Genomic DNA, 6,764 nt, shown 5'->3' on the forward strand with positions numbered 1-6,764 from the left:
TTTACTTACGTAAATTATTTGAATACTTCTTCTACCACTGATTTTCACGCTCATCATCAAACCATGCAGTGAGCCCTCATGTCCTGCATGGAAGAATGTGTGTTTTCTCCACTCAGGTGGAAATGAAAACATTAACAGTGACTGTGTTCCAGCATTTACTGCAATGCAATACAGCAATCAGTACTGTTATTTTTCACTTGTGTTTGACAAGTCACAAATGTCTGCTGTAAAACTGCTTATCTGCTTACTGCTACTGCTTATTCAACTTTAGTTTCACTCCACATCATTTCCACAGGACAAGTGTATCTCCCAACAATGGCACTACTTCATCAATGTGTTGGGGAAAAAAATTAAAACATACACTTGTTACTGTTTTAAATGTTTAGTTTATTCTAAGAACAAGATGACACAAAATAGTGGATATTTGAAATTGTATTATTTATTATTCTTGGGGAATATTATGTTCATAAAATGAACCTCCACACTTTCTGAGTGATAAGTGTTGCTATTCAAAAAAAAAAAAAAAAAAGCTATTAAATCTTTTCTGTTCCTTCACCTTTGCTTAGCATTCTCAGCCTTTTAGATTCCTTTACTTGTTCAGACTGTCTTATCAAATTGTGTGATAAGTTGGATACATTATATTGTTGACTACATTTGTTTAGACATTAGAGAAAAGTAATATCAACTCTCCTTTGGTATTGATATCATGCTTCAGCAACCTGAAGGGTTCATACAGCTGTGATGAACCAATTTAGGAGGGGAAGATGCAGGTGCATCAGTTTTGGTAACCACTAGGTGGCACTGTTGAATCAAAATCAAGCTATGTTACTGTAAATGTGACTGAAAACATGTACTTAGATGACTACTTGAGTAAACACCAGATAGTGACAGCGTATCCAACAGGGCAAAATGCACCTAAACTTTCTAAAATTCTTCCCTACATGTTCACTGCATTAACACAATCTCTCTAACAGGTGCAACAACTTCAGTTCATTGTGAATGACTTGTAAAGAAAAGCTTGAGTAAAAGGGAGATAATCTTTGCACATAGGTCACTCTATTTACTGACTTGCATAACACAGGGTTTCTTACATATGGACAAACAAAAAGGACACATGACAAACACAGACTTTAAATTCCAGCCTTTCAATTATAAATACTTAAGTGATATTCCAATTATAAAAATGTGTATACAAGCTTAAACAGTGCTGTAAAACAACTTCTGCTGCTTTTTTCCTGATGAAGAAGTTTTCTGTAATTGTCACTCTTTGTCACTGTGGCTGTAAATGTAATGCACATCTTTGTTTACACTAGAAGATTATTTCCCAGAAAAGAAACACCAGACACTAAGCATCAGCTGCAAATATGAACACTTTCAAAAATTGGATATACTACGTGATTCAGTAATAGAGGGAAGCAACATTTTATGTAATTACCTGAAGGCATCAAGGTGTCACCTTAAATCTGTATGACTTTAAAATCAATGCAGTCCCAAATATTTACATGCATGGACAACTTTGTGAAGGTCATCAGCAAAATTGCCCATAATGACATAATCACCATTATCTGACATGTTTTAACATAACGTCCATTTTCTCAGGTCAGTTTTCTGCAGCCTTCCTGACTGGTCCTACCACATTTACCTTTCTCTTTTGTCCTGTTCTGTCCAACCTGACTGAACCTTGTGACAGATTTAAGACGCAGTGTATCTGTGGATTCAGGCATGCATTGTGCTGTGGTGTTGAAAGACTCGTCTGGCGTCAGTTTTGCTGTCACAGTTTGTATCTTATTTACCAAAAGCACAACCGCAGGCAGGTCACATAGATGTAAACAAGCAACCTGCCTGGGCAAAAGCCCCAGCTGACCATTCCAACCATTTGGCCTCCCACTACTCTTTGTCTCTCTGTTAACATTCCACTACACTGCATTCTTGCCCTGTCTGTCTCTGTGTCAGCACTGGGAACCAAGGCCTCACTATGACTCTGTGATATACACTGAAACTCTTCCTCTCTGGATATCAAGATGTTTGGTGGTTACAAAAAATGATCATTGTCTTGTGTCAAAGTTTTGAGGGTTATTCGTTTAAAAAATGATCAGCTATAAGGAGGGGGGGAAGTCCAGTTTCATTCTACTATTTCTCTTCTTCAGCTGTGTTTACATTTGCCTCACTATAGAAGAACCTGCTCAACCTTTCACTGTATGTACATGCAATGTGAGATTTACTAACCAACGTCCAATTTTCTGTGGATTTTCTGACCAGGGGAAGAACACTGAGCTGTTGATATTACACACACACTGAAAGAAAGAATGAAAGAGAGGAAGAAAGAAAGAGAGAAGGATTTCTGCCTTCTAAGCAGTGGTCAGTGACCTCTGTCCCTTCCCCCAGTCCCTGCTTGCTGTGACTTTGCATTCCTTTCAGTCTCAATCACAACCATAAACACACACACCCCACTTTCTTTCCTTCACTTGTACCTATTAACATTCCCTCTTATTCTCCATCCTTGTCTCTCTGCTCTTTCTGCTTAATTATCAACTGTGACAGGAATCTATAGGGGAAAACTGACATTCTGCTGGGAAAAAATGTAAATTCCTTGTTTAGGGTGACGTAACTTAATATATCTCCATAGACTGGCAACAGCACAAGACCCCTTTGCCAAAATGTAACCACAAAATAGTGATGGAGGGAGCCCCAACCATATGTCTAACTGATTTATTCAGCCAATCAATGCAGTATTTTTGGCTCACTCTTCTGTACCCCACTCACACTGATTACTGCAGCAGCAAATTCAACCTTCAAGACATATTTCATAACCTCAGGTTTTATACAAACCTGGGCCCCAGTAACTTTGCATTGCTTTAGTGTGCTTTACATTGGAATGTGTGTGTTTTGTTGGTTGGGAATGTAGTAGCAGCACCATCCAGTTTAGGCTGCATTTATCTACGTCTGGTCACTATCAAACCATCAAAACAAGCTGACAGATACACAGCTACTGCTATATTACTGACTTGTAAAGTTCCAAAAACAGAAAAACGGTTGCAAATTCACAAATCTAACTGACACAAAACAGCACCAGCATTAATTTGGACTTGTTTCTGGTCACCTGATGAATATAAGTCCAATGTGCACCGTGCAAGGAAAAATTACTGGCTCTTTAGCAGCTAGATGCTTGCTGTGCTACATCAGCTGGAAAAGAGGCTAAAAAGCTCTGTAGAGCCAGCTGGATGATAATTCTCCATGACTCCAGCACTATGAGCGACCCCTTCCACATTATACAGAGTCATTTGATTCAATGTTAAAGTACCCCTCCACTCAAAAATGTGTTTTTCATCTTGTTCCGACAGTTGATTGTGTGAGCTTCAGAATGATTTATGTTCAGAGTTTGACACCAGGAGGCTGTTTTCACATTTATCTGCTGACAGTGGAAAGTTTCTCTGAGCTCATTAAATATCAGATTTTAAGCAGTGGGCCTATGACCATGATTTGTGACATCACAACTAGTTCTGAAGCCAATCCTGGTCCAATATTCAATTTACACAAGTGTGATGTGGAAACTTCAAGAGACATCTTGTGTCTAGTAGTTAAACCTCATTAAATATGTTTACATACTCGTAGATTCTGAAATTTTTAATGAGGGAGAAGGACTAGATGTAATTTTAAGGATTTTAAAGTGGTGATTATACTTTTCTTTTTTACTTTTTTTTGTAAAGGCCATATCAGACACACATTATTGTTCCAGAGGAGCAGAGTATTTTTATATGTCTTAATCATGGACTGTATAAAAATATGGACGTAGTTACCGTGACGTCACCCATTGGTTTCTGAAGAGTGGTTTTGAAGTTCAAGGCAAACCGCTTAGGCCGTCACCATCTTGGCAGTGCGTGACGCTGCCTTACTCCCAGTCAATCAAAAATGGGCAAAGAGGTGGGTCGAATGGCTGAAACAAGCCACCTAGCGGCTGGCGGACCTGTCACTCAAAGCAGCCATGTCCTTCATTATGCATAACTTTACGGCTTAATAAAACTTAAACGGGTGAGTTACAAAAAAAATTCACCCCTCGAACAGTTGTCATGAAAGGGGAAATTAGTTATAGAGACCAAAACCGTTTTTTGTAAACATGTTTATTTCTGCTGTAAAGTTGGACATTTTAACAAAGGGGGTCTATGGGGAATGACTCGCTTTTGGAGCCAGCCTCAAGTGGCCGTTCAAGGAACTGCAGATTTTGGCACTTGCTCATTGGCTTCATTTTACAGCCCCTGAGGTTGCCACTTGGTCTTAATACATGTCTGGAGGGGATCTTTAACATTAAAAATGTTGATTAATGTAGGTTTTAAACAACAGGAATGCAACAACAAAGAAACAACAGTCAGCCATGCTAGCAGCTCTAAGAGGCTTTACCTAGGATGCTAGCTAAATGCTAATGTCAGCCTGCTAACAAGCTCAAAAGGACAAGCATGCTAACATGCTGATGTTTAGCAGACCTATAATGTTTACCATGTTCATGATCATAGCATGCTAGCATTCTAGCATTTTTGCTAATTAGCACTGAACAAAAAGTGCAGCTGAGGCTGAAGGGAATGCTATTAGTTCTGCAAGTATTTGATCATAAATATAAACACATTCAAATTTTAGTATGATGCTGGCACTAGTTGAAAAGTTAATCACCAAAGTTATTCCAGTTCATCTTGCAGGGAACTTGCATGTCCAAACCAAAGTTAATGGCAATCTGTCCAATAGTTGTTGAGACGTTTCATTCAAAATGACAATGTCAACCTCATGGTGGCGCTAGAGGAAAGGTCAGGTAAGTACTTGCTTGTCTCACAGCTCCACCAAGACTTCATCCCCTTTGTCCTGATTTGGATTTTTTTATCCATTCAGGAGTGACATCACAGATGCTTCTTATCTTATCTTATTATCAATCTATGAATTAATATCAGACGTGGCCGTACTGTGGAACTGGTCTACATGTTATCTCAGTCGTTTTTGAAGTGGTGCCACCAGCAACAGACTTTGCTTTATGGTGTATCACGGGTATTTAACTTGCATATTTCCTCATAGGGCAGAGTATAAAGTCAACCACTAATAAACACTTCTGAGTGATTTGGCATAAAGCTAGACTATAATCACACTGTAGATGGTTTATTGTCTCAATTTTCTAAAAGAAGAAAAGATAGAAAGAAAGAAAATTACCATCTTATCAGCTTACCAGCTATCATTTCATTTAAGAAATGAAACACTGGACTCAACAGTTTCTGTCCACTCAAAATGCAAAGTTTTGAGTGCGTTGTACTGGCCTGAACAACGTGAATGAATGGTGTTTTTATCAACAGTGTGACGTTAACTGAGGTGATCTTGTGTATGGATAATGCAATTGGCTGAAGCCTCACTCCATCAGGCCAAGTCTGACTCATTGCTGCCCTCACTGTGACATTTCACCATCTCACTTGTCTCAATGTCCATTATATCAATGAGCATATTCCACATGAATCTGTATTGACGGCTCTGCAGTGTACATCAGTGCTGTCATTATCTCAATGCAAACTCCCAACTACATTTAAACAGGAAGAGTATCCAAGTTTGTAGACATCCTAATGCTTGTCTGAACAAAAAAAACTTGTGATGATTTAGCTGCTTTTGTGGCTAGAAGGCTAAAAGTGTGTTTTTGTTTTTGTTTTTTTTTATTTCAGGATGACAGTATGGAATCAAAACAAGTAATAAGGAAGTAAGAATTTTGGTGTGTGTGGTGTGAAGTGTGGTGATAGACTTAATCAATCAATAAATCAATTGACCTTTATCTGTAAATTATACAGATAGATAAAAAAATACAGCCATCCCCTTTTGTTGGAGTAACAAGCTAAATAAATAAGCTAAATAAACTTTTGTAGCCACCAAATATGTGAACCAGACAGAGAAGCTGATCATAAGACGCTACAAATATGAACTGTGCATTTGAGACAATTTGAGACTAATACACATGAGAAATAGAAATGAGATGAAAGGCAATAACAAATAAAGTAAGTCATTCAACACCTTAAGATCTCTGCTGGTGCACCTAAAGATAGACCCTCCATCACATGCAACAGCTGGGTTGAGACTGAATGAACATCAGAAACACACATCAGCTGTCAGGGTCATTAAACAGGTGTCAATGGACAGCTGGAGAAAGAAAAAACATTGCTTTAACAGGGCAATTTAGATACTGTTAAATCAACCCATTTGGCCCATTGTATTTCGGTTGTGAGGTGTGGACCTTGACTTGAAACGCAGGAAGTGATGAATCCAAACTAGTTCAACTCATGATGGTGGCTGAACCATTTCCCCCTTTTAACAGATGACCCGTTTCAAGTGCTGCTGGAAATGCTATACATACAGATTCAATGTACCTTTAAGACCCAACAAAGTGGAAAACATAATTGGAAAATAAATCATTTAAATAATACTTTATTCAACAGGTCTGTAATTCCATAATAATTTTCTTGGATGTTTCCTGGAATTAACTATGTAATATAGTACTAGTTTAAGTAAACTAGGAATGTAAAAAAGCTCAATTCAAACTAAGTTAAATATTAATTCATTATTAATTTACTATTGCAATCTGAATTTACCATAGATGTTGAATTGTATGCTTGTTTGTAGACAAATATGTTTGCATGTTTGGCTGACCTGTCTTTAAATTATGCTAGTAATTAATTTTAATTAATTAATTGAAAATGTCTATTTTCTCTATAATTACTACAGAATTACCATGTTCACTATGTTCATATTAA

Source organism: Thunnus thynnus, chromosome 5 (genome assembly GCF_963924715.1).
Source record: "Thunnus thynnus chromosome 5, fThuThy2.1, whole genome shotgun sequence".
Taxonomy (NCBI): Eukaryota; Metazoa; Chordata; class Actinopteri; order Scombriformes; family Scombridae; genus Thunnus; species Thunnus thynnus.